General features: G+C 44.9%; 1 protein-coding gene across 5 annotated transcripts in view; it reads left to right on the top strand.

Moving 5' to 3' along the window:
- ARHGEF9 (Cdc42 guanine nucleotide exchange factor 9) overlaps window positions 1-18,055 on the top strand; it is a 307,995-nt gene that overhangs the window by 89,228 nt on the left and 200,712 nt on the right. Inside the window, exon 1 of one of the 5 annotated variants that reach the window (XM_054039993.1) lies at window positions 4,433-4,450. The exons of the other annotated variants lie outside the window; for them this stretch is intronic. The gene's annotated coding sequence lies outside the window, so the exon portion shown is untranslated. Of the gene's footprint in view, window positions 1-4,432; window positions 4,451-18,055 lie in introns of those variants that run through there. 5 annotated transcript variants of the gene reach the window in all.

The following is an 18,055-nucleotide window of genomic DNA, read 5'->3' as shown; positions in this document are numbered from 1 at the left end:
ACCTTCCTCTTGGTGTCTGATAACGCTTGTGCTCCTCAGTCCTCCAGCAGCACAGCACACCCTCTCCCTCTCAGCTCCTGGCGCCTCTTGCTCCCAGCTCCTCACATTCGCACCACAAACTGACGTCAGCTCCTTTTAAAACCCAGGTGCCTTGATTAGCCTGTCTTAATTGATTCTAGCAGCTTCTTCTTAATTGGCTCCAGGTGTCCTAATTAGCCTGCCTGCCTGAACTGGTTCTAGCAGGTTCCTGATTACGCTAGTGCTGCCCCTGCTCTGGTCACTCAGGGAACAGAAAACTACTCATCCAGTGACCAGTATATTTGCCCTCTACCAGACTCCTGTACCCCACTGGTCTGAGTCTATCACAGAACTCTATGACTTTCCATCTCCCGCCCCCCCCCCCCACCTCCAGTTGTTTAAAAAGAATAATGAAAAGCCAAGAGGGGATTGCCCAGCCCTAGTGACTATGTTCAGCTGCTAGTAGTTGCAAGAAGCATGTGCAAATGACATCTCCTGCTTTTGCCTTTCAGTGCAGCTCAGTTTATACATCTTGTCTTGTGAGCTCACGTGTGTCCATCACTTCAGGAGGATGGAGATTTGCATAATTAGTATTTGAGATAGCAACAAAATAATAGAAGGAGTGGGTACTCATACAAGTCTGAGCTTTTACCTAACGAGGTGCTGGCATACACAAAGAGGTATCCATGGAGACATCTAGGATAAAGCAGCATTCTGAAATCATTTCTTTCCACTACATGCTACAGTGCCTACAGGTTTTCTTAAGCATAATTTATAACTGTTCTTTGGCCCAACCCTAAACAGAAGGAATTGTGCCCAGAGGCAAAGAGAACCATCCTTAGAACAAGAGGTTGCAGGTTCTTATAAACAAACAGGGACAAAACTGAACTGGAATTCTGAGCGCAGGCTTTGAGCCAGGCACTCCTCCCAGCCTGAGCTCCATTGCCTGCAGTAAGAGCTGGGGGTGCCCAGCTGGTTTGAAAATAAGGCCACCTTTATTCAGATGCCTAAATGTGAATTGAGGTGTCTAACTTTTAGCCACCCAAGCTTGACAATTTTGGACTCAGTCCTGCTCATCCAGAGGAATCTGAACTTTTTCTCCATTAAACACAATAAACACTTCACTCACCACTGAAAAGCAGCTGTGTTTTGGGTGGAACATAGCAGCTGTTTGCCTGTGCACAGCAGTAGTACATTGTGGTTTAGGACAGATAATGAAGATGATCAAATCCATTTGAAACTCCAGGGGGATTTTAGGTAGGCAGAATAGAATCTCCTATGCAGGAACCTGGACAAATCTCTAGGTCTAACTGTCCTAAACATGAAATAAAAGTTCTGGGATTTTTAAGACAGGTGGTCAGGACTTCAGCGTTGGATCTCTTGCAGAAGGCATTACCGTGCACCATGGTGGTGCTTGGTTAAGTGCTGACACAGAGGAGCGCTGGCCAAGCTCAGCCCTGCTTACCTGATGAGATCTAAGTAAGATCACAGTCTATGGTAGCATAGTTTCTCAGCAAGCCTTCCTTCATAGGTTTAGTATGCAGATCTGTCATGTGAGCCTTAGGTAGCCCTGGCATGTCATTCCAATGTAGCCAAGCCATGGGAAATACGTTCTGCTTTTTGTTCTAGGGAAAGGAAAGTATTTTGCTTACTGTTGCTCTTGGTAGTTAGTCTCTGGGTATTTATGGGATAGCTCCAGTATGGGAAAGGTAGGAAATGAAGATGGTATTGACTCCAAAGAGGGTCTGCACAGCTTGGAGAAGTGGAAAGAGTTTAGTGCTTGTGAAAAAGGTGGTTCTGTAGTGAGTCAGGCCTGGAGACTGCACAAGAGAGGTAAAGGAAGATGGGCAGTGGCAATGCGAACCTTCATCTACTCAGCCAACGTGCCTCATACCTGAACTGGAGTAACCACCTGCATCTCCATTCACCTTTCAGAGCGTTTATCTTAACCATATCCAACCCCCTAGAAACACTGGAAATGCCACTCTCTGGATTCTTGCAGCCTTTTGCACTTGAATGACCCCTTCAAAGGCCTGCTCCAAGCACTGAGAGAGACAGACCTCAAATCATCCAGGGAAATTAGGACTTCCTTAATTCCATGAAAAGAGTGGGCAGAGCTGCCAGTCACGTAGCCCTACACGTGCTGCTGCTTTCCTCCTTTAGGGCTTGAGTTCACACCGTTCTCTAAAGATCCCATGGCTGCAGGCTGTCTCTACATCGCTGCTAAATAGAATTGGCCAGTGTTCTGTTTCACAGGCGCTCTGTTCATATAAATATGACTCTTGTGCTCTGACTGAATCTATGCAGAACTCGGGTTATCTGTTGTTACAGCAATGTGCTCAAAGAAGAAAAAGTTGGTTCTATCTCTCCTCTTTCTTCCTGCCTCTTCTTTTCTTGCCTCATGCACAGAAATTTGTAGCTTCATAAAATCCAACATATCCAACCTTGTTATTTGTAGCTTGCAGCCATGCTGGGTTTTATTTTAGAGGTGATAAAACAGGTTCCTTCTTTACGAGAACTCAGGAAATAGTGTGTGTGTGTGGGGGGATCGTTCACAAATATTTATTAGAATTCAGAAAGAAATTATGATTCAGGCACATTTGCTACTCTTCCCTGGTCTCTTCCACTGACTGTTTGAGCTTTATTAGACCAAAATTACTCACAAAAAGCAAATATTAAGTTCTGACTAATGCATGAATATTCACCTACAGTGAGACCTGAACTGCACATTTAGTAGCAATATTTGACACTATTTGTTACATAGGTCATCTGATTAGGGAACAAAATCATGTGACTTATTATGGTCCAGGTTTTATGGCACAGAATAGGGAGATTGAAGACCTGGGTTCTATTCTAGTCTTTGCTGCTGGCCCATTTTGTAAGCTTAAGCAATTCCCATTGCATCCCTGCACCTCACTTTCCCCATATTTATTGTGGGAGATAATGACATTTTTGGCAAATCACTGTGGAGATATGTAGATGAATAGTTCTGTATAAGTGCTAAGTAGATGTTCATTATGGAACTAAACAGCACCGCATGAAGTTTAAATCTTTGTCACAAACTGCTGTGAGCTATTCACTGGGGGTGGGGGGATCACAAATAATTTCTAATAGCTCATACATTTAAGAACGTCGGGATCTGTTTGCAAATGGGAAAATGATGAAATTTATTGTTATTCTTTATGAATTATACACTTAGATGTTCTGAGCACCCTTAATTCCTGAAATCAAGAATGGGGCCAGCACCTCTTGAAAAATCAGGGGCTAAAAACTTGTTCTCCTCTCTCATCAGGGTATTCTAATGAATGTAGGGATTATTGGACCACTCTGGAGGGTCATGGAAGTTTTCTCAACTCTCTCTCTTAGGGGTGATCCCACCAGTTCAGAGTTGGAATGCAGTGATTAAGGGCATCATGATGGAAGCTTGCCGTGCTGATGCTGTCTGGGGAGTTGAAGGAGTTCGGTCTACAGGGCTGTCGGTCAAATACCTTTCACCAATGCTAAGTACTCTTCATGCAAAAATTAAATTGGTAGCTGCATCTCACTGCTGATTTAACATGAGTGTAGATCTTCACATCAAAGCAGGAAATCTAGGACCACCTCTGTGGATGGTGGCTAGGGTGATTAAAGCTGTTGCAATGGCCCCACTTAGATGCTCTCAGTTTGGCTGAATCCTGACTGTGCACTTAATAGCTTCAGTTTAATATTTTTAGTAATTACATTGAAAAAGGGAAGGAAACAAAAAGGGAGTTGGCTGCTGAGGGGGAGAAATGATTCACGCTTCTCAGGGGATTTGAAAGGAGCTGGTTTCTCTCTCCTGACAGCCTGATTTTTAGCACATTCTGGAGGCATCATTTGCTCTTATCTGTGATATCTGAATATTCAAGTCACTGTGGATAATGCAGACCTAGGTGGAAAAAACCCCATCAGCCTTCTCTCTGACATCAGTCTCCAGCTGACACTTTGTTTGGATTTCAGGAAGGGTTGTGGTGGGAGGGAGAGGGTAGGTGAAGCCTGATTTCATGCTGAGCTGGAATTATAAAAGCTCAGAGGACCTGCAGCCTCACAGATCTTTAAATACACCATTACGGAAATCTCAGTGGAGAACACCTCCTCATCCCTCCCCCACCACCTCCGCTACACTCCCTTCCCTCCCTCTAGATGCTGTGGCTGCAAGTTCTTTGATGTGCCGATATAATGACGCATGTTTTATTCCCTAATCAGATCCCTAATGGTTACAGAACAGGGAGCTTACACAATGCTGCAGAGGAATAGAGCGATGGGGGAGAGAAACAACTGAAGCAAGCAGGGGAATTCAACGTTGTTATTTGTGTGAGAGAAAGCAGCAAAGTGCCATGGGGGGAAACTCTCTGGACTGGCCCTTCAACTTCTGTTGCCCTTTGATTCTCTGGTTTCTCAGATTTCCCATGAGGTAAATAGAAAAGCGGGGGACGGAGGACAGGGGGGGACGACTAGTACTGGCGTCTCACCTCTGTTGTGGTCTTGACGACCTTAAGTGTGGAGAAAGCCTGAGTCAGGCCCCTGAAATCATGTTAAAAATCTTTATCTTTTTAAAAAATATGTTTTGGTTTCTTTTTATGGGCCATTTGATTTGAGCTTTTAGGGGGCATGGAGGGTCACATTATCAAGCTTTGTTCCTCATCATCATGAGGGCTAGAAACTTTTTTTTTTTTTTTTAATGAAACTTTGATTTTGAACAGAATTGCGCGTGCCTCCAGGAGCTGGGACTCTCCGAATATTGTGTGAAAGGAAAGTCCAAAGGCAGCAAAGGGCTTGTGTCACAAAATTCAGATTTGGATTTTGAGGTGAAATGTTGCTAAGGAGCCTGGGGCTTTGGTTGAGGCCCATCTCTATCCACAGCACTGGTCAGACAGAACGAAGTGTATGTCTACACAGCAGCTGGGATTACGTTTCCTTACGTGGGGAGAGAGATGTGGCTGTGGCTGCATGGATGACGGCTCGGGCTAGCTGTCTGAGTACAATACTGCCTGACCCAATGGGTGCGTACTCAGGCAGCTAGCATGAGCCGCTGCCCATGCAGCCGTGGCCATGCTGCTATTTTTAGTGTGTTAGCTTGAGCAGAGCTAGCAGGTGTCTGTCTAGCTGCACTGGGAAGCACCCTCCCAGATGCTGTGTAGCTAGACCCTCACTACAAGATCTACCTGTTCAAAAAAAAATAAATACAAAAGACTATGGGTCAAATTCATCTCGGGTGTAACTCCCATTGACTTCACTGGCGTTACACTTGTGGTGACTTTTGGCCCTGTGACTCAAGACAAGAGAAGTTCATTCCGATTCCACCCTACAAGATATATCTGGATGGAAACGAAGCTCCCTGGGCAACGGAGATAGGGGGTTTTAGTTCCTCTAAGCCAGTGGTTCCCAAACTGGGGTTTGTGAACCCCTGGGGGTTCGCGAAATGTTACAGGGGGTTTTCAGGAAAAAACTCCCTAATGGCGGACAGAGCTGTCCCTAGGGACCCCAGGCAGCACAGGGCCAGTTGCCCAAAGCCCCTGAACGTCCAAGAGCTAAGAAGATCAAAGCAAGCATTTCTATCACACTGAGGAGATTTAAACGTCAAGATTCCTTATAAGAAATAGAAAGGGAGATGGATATTTTTTGCTGTTTTTAAAATTAAATAGGTGGCTAGTATTGTTTTTAAAATTATTATGAAGAACAAGTTTAAGCTTTGTTGTAACATGCGTTGTTTGCCTGGACTGCTCAAGACCTGAATGCTTGTGTAGGAGGAACTCTTTGAGTTGTCTTCTTAAATACCTTCATGCTGTTTCACATCTGATACTCCTTGATGAAACATAGGCGCCTTGTCTTATAACAGGCTTATTCAAAGTGATACAAGCTACAAAAGTGAGATCTTGGAAGAGTGTTGCCATTTTCATAATGTAATACAAATTCTGTAATGATAAATAATAATTAATAGCATGTAATAAGCATGTCATAAAAACACATTTTATATTTCCAAGATCATGGCTTTTATAATTTATACTCAGGTAAAGGAGAAAATCCCTGGAAATATTCATTTTTAGGAGGGGGTTCGTGAGACTTGACATTTTATTGAAAGGGGTTCACAAGTTGTTAAAGTTTGGGAACCACTGCTCTAAGCAGTTCCTAATGGAAAGAGAGCCTTGCAGAGCTGTTCGGAGTAGGGGGTCATGGAGATTGCAGCTGCCCTGGGCTGGAGAGGAGGAGTGGAGTTTTAATCCAAGTATTTATACCACCCTCCTCACTGTGGTATCTGAAAACCTGAGATCTGCAGCATTGATTTGATTTTTTGTGTCATGCTTGCTGTGGTGTTTGTTATTTATAACCCTATATGCTGTGCTTCCTCTATTATAGCAATGTCCCTTTGCTTCTGATTTGAAAGTGGCACTGAATACATTTAAAGTGACTTGGAAACTGTGTGTGTGTATGCACACGCACACACCTGGTAGGGAGATGCTCTGGCTAGTTTCCCACCAACATGAATTAGGACACGGTACCTTTGTGAAAGCTGGAAATTTCCTTTGCTTTCAAAACAGGCTTTTAACCCGAAAAGAGCAGCAGCTAAGAGCAAGGAGAAGGCAAACTAATGCACACAGAGAGGGCTCAGGGTGGCATCTACGTGCAGAGGATTGTCTCAGAGTGATATGTACAGAAGACACCAAGGTGAAGTGAAGCTGGCTTGCTACACACTGATCCAAAACACAGGGCCCTTATCTTGCTACAAGATGCAAGTCTGTACATTCATTGTGAGATCTCTAAGTCCATTCCTGTTACAAGGCAAACAACAGCCACCTGTTACTGTCTCACAGCCACCCACATCCGCAAGATAAACTGCCTCTCAAGAAGCCATTTTCCTGACCTAACAGCCCTCAGCTTCATATTTGCCCAGGCAGAGTTCTCTCACTGCATCTGGAGACGATCGCAGAAATTAGTGCAGGGCTGGCTATACAATGTTGGGGACCCACTCGAGAAGTTGTGTATCCCTGTCTTGCCACCTTCCCTTCTTGGCATCGTTATGGCTGGGGAAATCCAAAAACAAGTGCTGGATGGAACCACCTGTATGTCATAGATCCTGTACTGCCCGGACACCTAGCTATTGATGTCAGAAATATATCATGTAGCTGAGGTTGTGGACTGTTATTTACACTAAAGAAATTAATTTCGCATTATTGGCACTAACTTTCTTGTATTATTGTGTGTCTCTCTCATTTCCCCATATTCTCTCACATTTTCGACCTTGGTGGGTTCAGATGTATGGCTCACTCCCTGTTTCTGTCCACTACTTTATTCAGAGCATCTGTCTCTGGATACCTGGGAAAGGTCAGAGGAATAGAGGAAATGAATGCAAATTCAGGGGAGGAACAGAACAACCAAGGGCCTGAATTCTGCACTGACATACCTTGTGTAACCCGTTGACTTCAATGCATTTTCACAGTATGTAAATCAGCATATCATTTGTGGGTTTAAAATTCCCAAATTAGGAGAACTTGTGGGATTAGAAATGGGACGTGGAGCTTTTTTTATAGATGGTCTATTAATGTCTGGAGTAGCCCAGGTTAATAGTGCCCAAAAGGACTACCATCTGGTGGTGGATTTGGGATGTACATGAAGTAAGTTGGTTTGTTCTCTCTGTTCTTAGAGGCTGGGCATCACAGCCCATGCTCACTGTTGAGTTGTAGCAGCCAGAGGTCACTAGCGCTGACGTCCCCTAGTGAGACCTTCGAAGCTTTGGTTTACCTTACAAAATAATGATACTTGTGTTTCTCGGTGCTGCCAGCACATACTCAGCCTGCACCCATTCCCTGGCCCAAGGTATGACTGAACATCTGGGAGTGGGATGTTCTCCTCTCACATGCTGTGTGTGGGTGTGAAAGAACACAATGGGCCTATTTCTGGGCTGATTTACCCCTCTGAAATCTCACTAAAGACAGTAGGACCAGTTCTGCCCTGTTACCAGACAGCCATGCACCCCCATTGACATGCAGCCTTAGAAAGTCTAGTGGAATGCCCACTGTAGTCAATGGGGTGCATGGGTGCTACTGAAGGCAGAATTCAGCCCTGGCCTCTGCCCGGTGCACTGTTTTGTTTTTCATCACTCTAGCTGCTAAGGAGTTTTTGGTTTAGTGGTGAGTCTACCCTGACTAAAATCTGTGACTTGTTGCCCACTCTCCAGCTCCTGAATGTGCCTTCTCTCTGCCCCTCCCCAGCTCTCTCAGCCTCTGGAGGACATTCTTCGCTGAGGGTCAAAGAGTCTATCACGAGAGCATTGCCCACTGTTAATGAAGGTCCAAAGTTGTCATCAGCCCCAGTTTAGAGTTCCTGCTCCTGCTAACTATGGTAGTTCTTTGCACCGTTTCCCATGGTTTCTAGAGAAACTCTGTTTCATCCAGAGAGACTTTGCCCCCCCCACACACTTATTATTATTTTTTTAAACTAAAATGTAAAAAGCCCTTGCTGAATGCCAGTAATTATAGTCAACCAAGCAGGCGCATTCATGATTGGCTTAGCAAGGAGCCAAAATGTCAAGTGTTTGTTTCTAAGGCAGAAAAAAAAAATGCTGTGCGGTATCTAAAATAAAATGCCACCAAACGGGTCTGTGTGTGGCTTTGCAAGCCATTACACCAGGGCCCTTTGGCGCCCCAGAAAAGCACAATGCAGACACAAAAATGAAATCGAGCTACCGAGTCCCTCCCAGCTGCTGAGCCCATATTAGAGAGAGGGATATCCAGGAAGGGTGATACAGCCCCAGGTAGTTCCTGATGTTGTAACTTTGTTTCATCAGGTTCTTGACTCAGGCGTCAGATTTGTTGAGGGACAGGGCCTTTTATGTCAGGGGCTGTTTAAACCACCAGAAGATTTAGAGTCCGATTCAGATCATCTGAGTCATCCTGATGCAAATATTTTCCAGCTCAGTCTATTGAAACTAGAGACGACCGAGGGGCGGGGGTGGGTTGGGAGGTGGGGAAGGTGAGGAAGGCAAGGAATTGATTCTGTCACAAGGATTCATCTTGAGCAATGATTGAACAGTCTTGATGCCAAGCTCAGTTCTGCCTGCTAGAGTCAGAAATGAGGAAAGGAGAAGGACCGGAATCTCCTTAGGGTGACTGCGTTTTACTAGAGGGGAATGTGGCCTAGAGCAGCAGAAGCTGCTAGTGAATGCAGGCTAGGCCATGTGGAGTCCGGCTCTTGGGAGTGAGTCCCCACAATCTTCTAACTCATTCCCTAATGTTGGCACCCCCGGACCTCCCCACCTCCACTCCTCCTCCTCCTGAGCAGCAGTGTGGGTCCTGTTCCCAGTTCTGGCATTGACTTTCTGTATGATCACAGCCAAGGTCTTCTGTGTCTAGTTGCTGCGTCTCAGATCTGGGGAATCGGAAAGCATGTATTCTGTACACCTCTGTAAAGTGCTTTGGGATCCCCCAGTGAGGGATGCTATAAAAATGTTAAGTACATTTTACTTTGTCATTTATTACCTGGATTCTCCAGCAATGGATGCTCTTTCAGTACTTTAGTCAGAACACACCAGCTGCCCTGCCATCTACTTATTCTCAGTGTAGTGTCTGCCAGCTCTCCCTTCCTTACCACTCTGGCGGATTTGTACCGACCTTAGTGCTGTTAGCATTAGCTGCTGTGTATTTAGTCATATCTGCTTTTGCCTAGAGATGTCAAAGTGCTGACCCAGGTTGGGTTATCCAGGCTTATATCAAGTGAGAACAAAGGGCAGAGGCAGTAGGGGATAATAACAACCTGGCAAGAGGCATAAAGCCTTTTTACTATGGCTACTTTAGCCAGTGTCTAGTCTGTCACCCTTGTTCTCTTTATAGCTACATAGGTATTCCTGGAACAGCTAATATTAGCTTCCTTCTTTCTGCCTGTTTCTTAGAAGCTGGGGAAACAAAAATCCACTCGAGTGCCCTTGTTCTCAGGTGAGCTAATGACTGAGCTCTGTATAGTCCATTCTCAGAACCCAAATGAAACAGCAGCATCATCTGCCCTTGTTACAGGTCAGCATTGAAATGTCTGGATGTGGAGGTGATGGCGTCACAGAGACTAAAAGGTATTCAGTGCTGAGAATAGATTCTCTGTGAAGTTAGCTCTTGCAGCAGACTGCAAGGTTTCCATTTGGGGTACATTTTCACCGACTTTCAGTGGAGTGATGAATGATGTACGTGGTCGTGGGAGTAGGAAGGGGCGTCTAGGTCTTGCCATTGTACTGAATGTGGCCTGAAATGGTTTCAATTGAGGCTGAAGTCCAGAATCACAATTTAGGCAGGATTTTAATCCAGGATTTAGTGGGGTACTGTGTCCTGACACACTGTGTCTGCTTATAGACACGATGCTTTCGGCCAGGTTGCAGTCAGGAAAATGGCTAGGAAAAGGGCATTGTGCAGGTTCATGTTTGTTCTCTCTGAGTGACATCCATAGGCAATTTGCTCCATTTACCAGGAAGGAATGTTGCTTCTGACAGCACAAACTCCATCTAGCATCTAACAATCAGTGTTCCCTTTCTGCCTCTGACGACATCGCCAGTGAAGAAAATCCTGCAGCTGGATCTTAGCTGACAATTTTGTTGATGGGTGAGTCGGGATAGACTCCAGCTTAGTCTCCCATAGTGGTGCTGGTTGTGCAGGGCTAAGAGGAGCCTCTGGAATCAGAATGGGCCTGATCTTAGGTACAATTCTAAAAAAGCAAGAGCCAGCCCATTGATATCAAAGGAGTTACAATGGTGTCCTGTCAGAATCCAGCCCAACCCCTCTGGGCAATGCCCTTCTGTATGCACACCCAGCTATTGTCCTCAGGGAAGAGATAGATATGGGGCACTCAGTAAGAAGTGCACACTCACATTTTTACATAGTTATTTTTCCGCCTGTAACCATACTTCAATGTTTGAGTAATTCTTTCTTCTCTGTGGAGTGGTGTCAGATCTGAAGTGTTCTTGAAGTCCACGTCAGTTATGTGAAGAGCAGATCCTTTGCCAGCTGTCCTTGTTGCATCCTTGAAGGATTCAGAAGGAAAGATTTTTGCCTCTCCCAGGTGTCTGAACGCTGAAAGAGAGGTAAGAGATATTGCTCACCATGAATAAAAGATGAACCAGGGTTGGGAAAAAAGATTTTTAATTATGGTCATTTCTGAGTTGCCAGGTGGCGGTGGCCATCTTGCAGAAAAGAAGAGAAAAGCATGCTTGGCACACTCAGCACAGGAGCCTGATTTAAGAGATGAAAGAAGTTTTAATGCTGCTTTAAAACTGTGTGAATAATTAAAAAACAACAACTCTAATGTTTAAAAATTAAACATTTTGATTAAATATTAAACTCTAATTAATTTCTTCCAATTGGTGAGCTGGCATCCATTCTACAAATGCCACAGATCTTTCTATACATACAGCTGTGAGATATTAATAGTACTACAAATTTAATAATAAATAATAATATAGGCTTCAATCCAATAAAGCACCAAAGTACACACGTAACTAGAAGCCTTGGAATAATTCCACTGAAGTCAATAGGACTTGAGCCTTTCTGGATCGGGCTTCCATGACATAGACATCTAAATGTCCGATTGCACTGCAGAAATCTTAGTGCCATAGGAACTTGTAGCACTTTACACATACAAAATAAGACAAGGCTCCTGTCCTGAGGAGCTAACTTAAATAGCTAACATAACAAGAAATATTTCATCAGTACATAGTGGAGGTTAGATGAGTGTCAAAACAAAAAGAGAGGGAGACGTGCTTGGGAAAGCATTTTATTTTTCATGTTTTCTTTGCAACTTCTAGGTACTATCAATTGAGTCAACTGCTTTTATCTAATGAGTTAAATCATACTTTGATCAGAATATGAGTGGCAAAGAGGAACACTTCCCCCGCCTTCCCCCTTTCTCTATATTTGTGTGTCTGTTATGTGTGTATGTTTGCTGGGCTCCCAAACAATCATCTCTCATATTTTAGCAAAAAGGCCGCCATAAGTATGAGGCTAAGAAATGCAAATCGAGTAATATACTCTTTGGGCCTGATTTGAAAAGGGCCTCACTCCGTTTAGACTGTGATTATTTGCAGTGCAGTCAGACATTTAGATGTCTAAATGTAACTACTCATGTAAAACGTGGAGGCCTTTTCTAAAAAATCAGAGCCTTTATTTTAGGAAACATCACCACTAGTTCCTGGTGAGAGGAACATAGGAACTAGTGGACTGGATCAGACCTGGGGTACAACTAATTCAATATCCTGTCTCTGACAGTGGCCAGCATCAGAAGCTTCCGAGGAAGGTGTATGTGAGATAAACTGCCCCTTCCATTAGGTCTCATCCTAATTCCTAATAGTCAAGAGATTATTTTAAACCCTGAAGCACGAGATTTAATCTCTCTCCTTTCTCTTCCTTCCTGCTGGCTGGAGATCAGCATAGTAGGAGTTATCTTGAGCCAGCTTGGTTGAGGTTTATGACCTATTCTAATTGGAAGCTACTATTTTATGGACAGAGCTATCATGTAGTTGCACTTGCCTCCCTTCTTTCCCCCTCACTTCCTGGAGGAGGGGGCCCTGCACAGTAGGTTGTTTTAGTTCTGAATTATATTAGCTTTTTAGAGGGTGTGCTTTGCAGAGCAGCGAGGGAAACTCCTTGCTTGTCTGTTCCTTTCCAGAGCAGTTCTTATTTTAGATCAGGCACGGATGAACTTCTTTCATTAATGTTTCATATTTTAGCATTATCATTTGAACTGGAGAAATTTTTGCAATTAGGGTGTTCGTCCTACATGCGCAGAAAGGTTGTTTCATCATCTCTAAGGCACATTTCTTTCTTTCTTACTGTATCGGTTCATGAGTTTTAAAATATTCTGATGTGTGGTTCCAAATGGGATTTCCAAAGCAGGATGGACACACGTGTGTGTGTGTGTGTGTGTGTGTGTGTGTGTGTGTGTGTCTGGGAATAAGAGAGAGAGCCTTGCCGAAGGAAAAGAGTTTGTGTTTTGTGTTTTGTTTTGTTTTTAAATAGGAGATGCTTTGTTAAAGGGAACATCACCTACTGCTGCTGTAACAGTCATTCAAGGAGATGGATAAGAGTGGAGGTAGATATTATAGCAAGGGACAGGGAATCAGGATTCTTGGGTTCCAGAGTCATTGTCCAGAGTTGGGAAGTGATATCGCTGGGACACCCACCGGTGCTAGAAGTGTCTCTGTTGAATGAAGCCATTGTTGCCTCTCTTCTCAGTGCTAAGCAGCTTATCTTAGCAGCACTCTCATTGCTGCAGGGTTGCCTGGGGGAGCAAGAGACTGAGACTAGGAATTGATGTGATGGTACACCACGTAAGAAATGCAAAGATCAGCTTCCACCCAAGATGAGTGTAGCAGAGCCCTAAAGCTCACCGAGGTGGAGAATGAATGTTGTCTCATCTGGTAGAATTGTCACCCTACGGTCCATGAGAGTCCCCCTTCCACATTTTCGTGGTGGTAACATGAAGTCTGCACTTCCCCAGCAAGGCTGACCTCTATTGGAAGACTTCACTAATGGGCTATGTCTACTCTAGTGTTTGGCTATGCAGATAGCACACAGAGATGCACTGGCACAGTTGTGATAATGATGAATCTGCTTCTAGAAGGATTAAGGAGGAAGCATTTTGTTCGTAGAAAAGGTGGGCATGTGGAACAGATGGCTTGGGGGACTGATACTGAAAAATGGCAGCTGGTGGATCTTTGCCAAAGTCGGTAGTGAAAGGAAGTCATTATCATCTGATGTGGCTTTTTGGTGACCTGTCTGAAAAGAGTAGATGGATTTTAGTTCAATTTCTTCTCAGCAGGTACCCCTATTCCAAACCTCCCCACCCCAGTGAGCACTGATTGGCACTTTGTGGGCATAGCCTTCCCTGACTCATATATGCCATGAAATCCCATCAAAACAGGTAGTGTTGCAGAGTGCAATGGGCCTGATCCAAGTTCCACTGAAATCTGTAGAAAGACTGCCATTGACTTCAATATGAGTTGGACTGGGCCCTCAAATGGGGCAAGTTGGCCCCGTTTCCGAAGTTTCATGATCGGTCAAGGAATGAATTGGACCTTTTCCTTCTGGGAGAGGTGGTCCCCTCCAGGTCATATTTTGGGACAGGACCACTGCCTATGCTTTACCTTTTCTGCAAATAAAGGGAGAACTTCTGTCTTCAGGGCTGCTAATCTAGAACCTTTCCTTTGCACTGTATTCACTTAATTTTTAAAAGCAGAAACAATTAGCAGACTCCCTGGAAGAAGGGCTTTCAGGGAGAAGCAATTTAATGAACTGAAAGACTTTGTATGCAACCTAATCAATGGACTGCATTGTACAAACCCACCAGGAGTGGCTTTCCAGCAAGCCACACGTACAACCATTCACACATCAATGGTTTCCCTAACCAGAGAAAATACTAAGCACCTCCAGGGAATAAATAGAGCAAGTGGACAAAAAAATGTAATTTCCTCAGGGATAAATTACTGTTTCTACCAACACGCTAGAAAACAGCTATAGTCATAATTAGAGTTTAGTTACTTATGATTCTTATGGAGACAGGTGTAGCACATTGTTGAGGTTCCTTAGGCAGGTCATGCCCACAATCCCTCTGACTCGCTAAATACCTGTTATCACTGATGACGATTTCTATTCTGCGAAATCCACAGCAATTGTAGGATCTCCTAAAGATCTGGCCAGACTAGAAATCAAAGCTGTTCAGGGGCCTCCTGAAATTGCACAGCTGTCATTGTGAGTGCAGCCCTTTGGGACAATGCCTCCACCTGCACCAGTTCAAGGCACAGGGGGGCAGTGCAATCACATCAGCAATTCTTCCTCCCAGCTTCATTCTGGAATTCTCTTCTGTGACCATCTCAGCACATTATCAGCCCCGGTTTCTACTCCTGTGGTGCCAAGCCAGCAGGGCCGGCTCTAACTTTTTTGCTGCCCCAAGCAGCAAAAAAAAGTGCCGCCCCGCCGAGCGCCACGCCGCCGGAACCCCCCCGCCGAGCGCCGCGCCGTGCCGCCGGAAATCCCCCCGAGCACCGTGCTGCCGGAGGGCCCCCCCCCGCGGAATGCCGTGCCACGCTGCCCCCCGCCACCCCAAGATTGGCCGCCTCTTACCAGGTGCTGCCCCAAGCATGTGCTTGGTTGCCTGGTGCCTGGAGCCGGCCCTGCAAGCCAGCCACAGAGCAGTCAAGGCACTGCTGAGTTTGTCTCAGCTCTGCACAGCACCCTGCAGAAATGTGTTCACCCAAAGGCTCATGCTGGAAGTGTGTGTTCCACTGGCATGAAATCCCCTTGATTGTCCTCTTTTGTCTTATATGTTTGCCATCCAATCAGGCAGCAGGAGCTCCACCATGTGACCTAGGTGACCAATCACATATTGTTACACAGGGCTGCTCCAAACTTTGAAAGCTTGTAATAGCACCCAAGAGTTAGTATTGCTAATCCCGTAGAGCTGGCTGTACTAGTATTGCACCAACTGGGGATTCCCACACAATGGATGAATCCTAAACTGCCAGGTTAGGGCAGCTTCACAGACAGATGCACAGGGGCCAGGATCTCTCACAATATTCACAGGTGATGTGTAAGGAGGAATAAGTCTCACATTTAGTAAACGGGTGTGATGGGATCTAACTAAATCTAAACTGGTGTGGCATTCTTGCTGAGGATCTGGAAGAGGGACGGGGAGGGACAGGAAAAACAACCCATAGGTTAGTGAGTCCTGTGGCACCTTTAAGACTAACAGAAGTATTGGGAGCATAAGCTTATGCTCCCAGTACTTCTGTTAGTCTTAAAGGTGCCACAGGGCCCTCTGTTGCTTTTTACAGATTCAGACTAACACGGCTACCCCTCTGATACTTGACATCATAGGTTAGTGTAAATTAAGGTAGCACCGACTACTTCATTATAACTTATTTCACACTCCTTGGGATCAGATTGTGAGTGGCCCTTGGGTGCTATGGGGTGTGTTTGTGTGTGCGCATGCGCTCATGCAAAGGAGTCTGTCACAAATGTGGTCCCTGAAGTCAGGGGAATGCAAGGACTTTATATATATATATATATACACACACACACACACACACACACACACACACACACACACACACACACACACACATTTGCCTAATTTCTAGTAGAAAGGAAGAGGGCAAACTGGTAGCACGTGTAACAAATAAAAGGACTTCACTTTCGTTTATTCTCCCCCACTCTCCGCATAATGAATGGTAGGAGGAAGCATCCCACCTTGAGTAATTTAGGCCACTGAAATGTACTGCTCAGGCTGTTTTGTGTAAACCCCTCCCCACCAAACCCCGACACACAGCTACGCTTTTCCTTTAGACAGAGTGCAGACTCATTCTGAGTCCTGTGTCATGTGAAGAATGCCACTAGACTCCACAACAGCCCAGCCCATGGCTGTCAGCAGCATCCAGCTCACACAACAGTGCATCTTCTTGGAATCATTACAGTGGAAAACTCAAAGCTGGGCTCTGTGCCTGCTGTAGCCTATCTGGCATTTTGGGAGTGTGGGGGGGAGGGGTTTACTTGGCTACAAGCCGGGCTGCTGCCATCTGTGTATGTCCAGAGTTCCACTCTCTAATGGAAGTATGGAGAGAGACAGCTGTACTGGTACCTTGCCTTCTTTCCCAAATGCATCGTTTGTTGAGTGCCTGCACTTTCCTATTACATAAGAAGCTTATATAATCCCTGCTCATTCATGGAGCTGCTTCATGACAAAGAAACTGCAGGGCTGGCAAAGTTTGCTTTGTTTCATTGTTTCTCTTTCTCACACACACATCCCTACCGCCATTTTGTCATGGAAGAATTTTGAAATAAGGCCGTTTGCAGCAAATAACAATGCTCTGGAAGCGAATGGCTGGATGACTAGACAATGTTAGCCACGGTCATCTGCTGCAGTGAGTCTAGGCAGTGACTATGGGATGCTTAAGATGGAGGGAGCCTGGATCTTGGCAGAGAAGTGGGGATCGAGAAGATGGCTCTTCTGTTCAAGGATGATCTAGAAATACCAGGGCTGATTCTGATCTCCCTTGCACTGGTGTAACTCCAGTGAGCTCATTGGAGATACTCCTGATGTGGGAGAGAAGTGGGATCAGAGTCAAGCCCACTATGTATGTTAATTGTATGGGCTTGGGGTGTATGGGGAGTTAGCCACAGATTTTGAAGGGCTGAGCCCCTCTTTTCTACACGTCTGTGAGGGACATTCTCTTAGGCATGAGTGTTCATTATATCGGTAACATCACCGTAGCATCAGCTAAATGAGCATGCCAAGAAGAAGAGATCCTCATTATTGGGATAAATACAGGTTTTCTCGCTCAGTTTTTGCTTAGTCTGTACTCAGGCAAAACGTCTCTTGAAATCAGTGGGGATTTTGCTTGGGTAAGAATTTCAGGATTTGACCTCTCATCAGTACTGATACAGCACTGTCAGTGTACAATGTGTTTGACACGCCCTGAGCCTGATGGGCTGGGCTGGTTGAAAATTTCCCATCAAATGTGTTTTCGATGAAAAACTGGGTTTTTGGAAAAAAAAAAATTTTTTTTTTTTGCAGCGTGTGTCTGCTTTCCAGAGAAAATGTTGACTTTTTGTCAAACTTGAAACTGAAAAATGTTTGGTTTTCAGCCTGAAACAAACCAACAAAAACTTTGTCTAAAAATAAAAAAGCTTTCAGTTTTTGTATTTTTTTTTTTTTTTTTTTTAATGGAAAGTTGAGGTGATCCATGGAAGTTTGGATGAAAATGATTTTCTGACCAGCTCTGCCGCCAGGTCTCTGCGCTGTGGAGCCTACAATCTAAATGAGGCCTAGAACAGCAGCAGACAGCAAATGGGAAGAGTAAGGCATGGAGGAGAGAGAGATTTGTTTAGTTTCTCGGCAATGGCCTTATCTTCCTTGGGTGCTCCTTTAACACCTCTGTTGTCCAGTGGGCCCCGCTAATTGTTTTGCAGGCTTGCTGCTTCTGATGTACTTGAAACTTTTTTGCTGTTAATGCCAAACAATCCTGAAATCAATTCCAACCACAGCAGAGCAC

Source organism: Malaclemys terrapin, chromosome 9 (assembly GCF_027887155.1).
Source record: "Malaclemys terrapin pileata isolate rMalTer1 chromosome 9, rMalTer1.hap1, whole genome shotgun sequence".
NCBI classification, from domain to species: Eukaryota; Metazoa; Chordata; order Testudines; family Emydidae; genus Malaclemys; species Malaclemys terrapin.
Note: the sequence above shows the minus strand (reverse complement) of the source record. Positions and strands in the feature narration are given on the sequence as shown.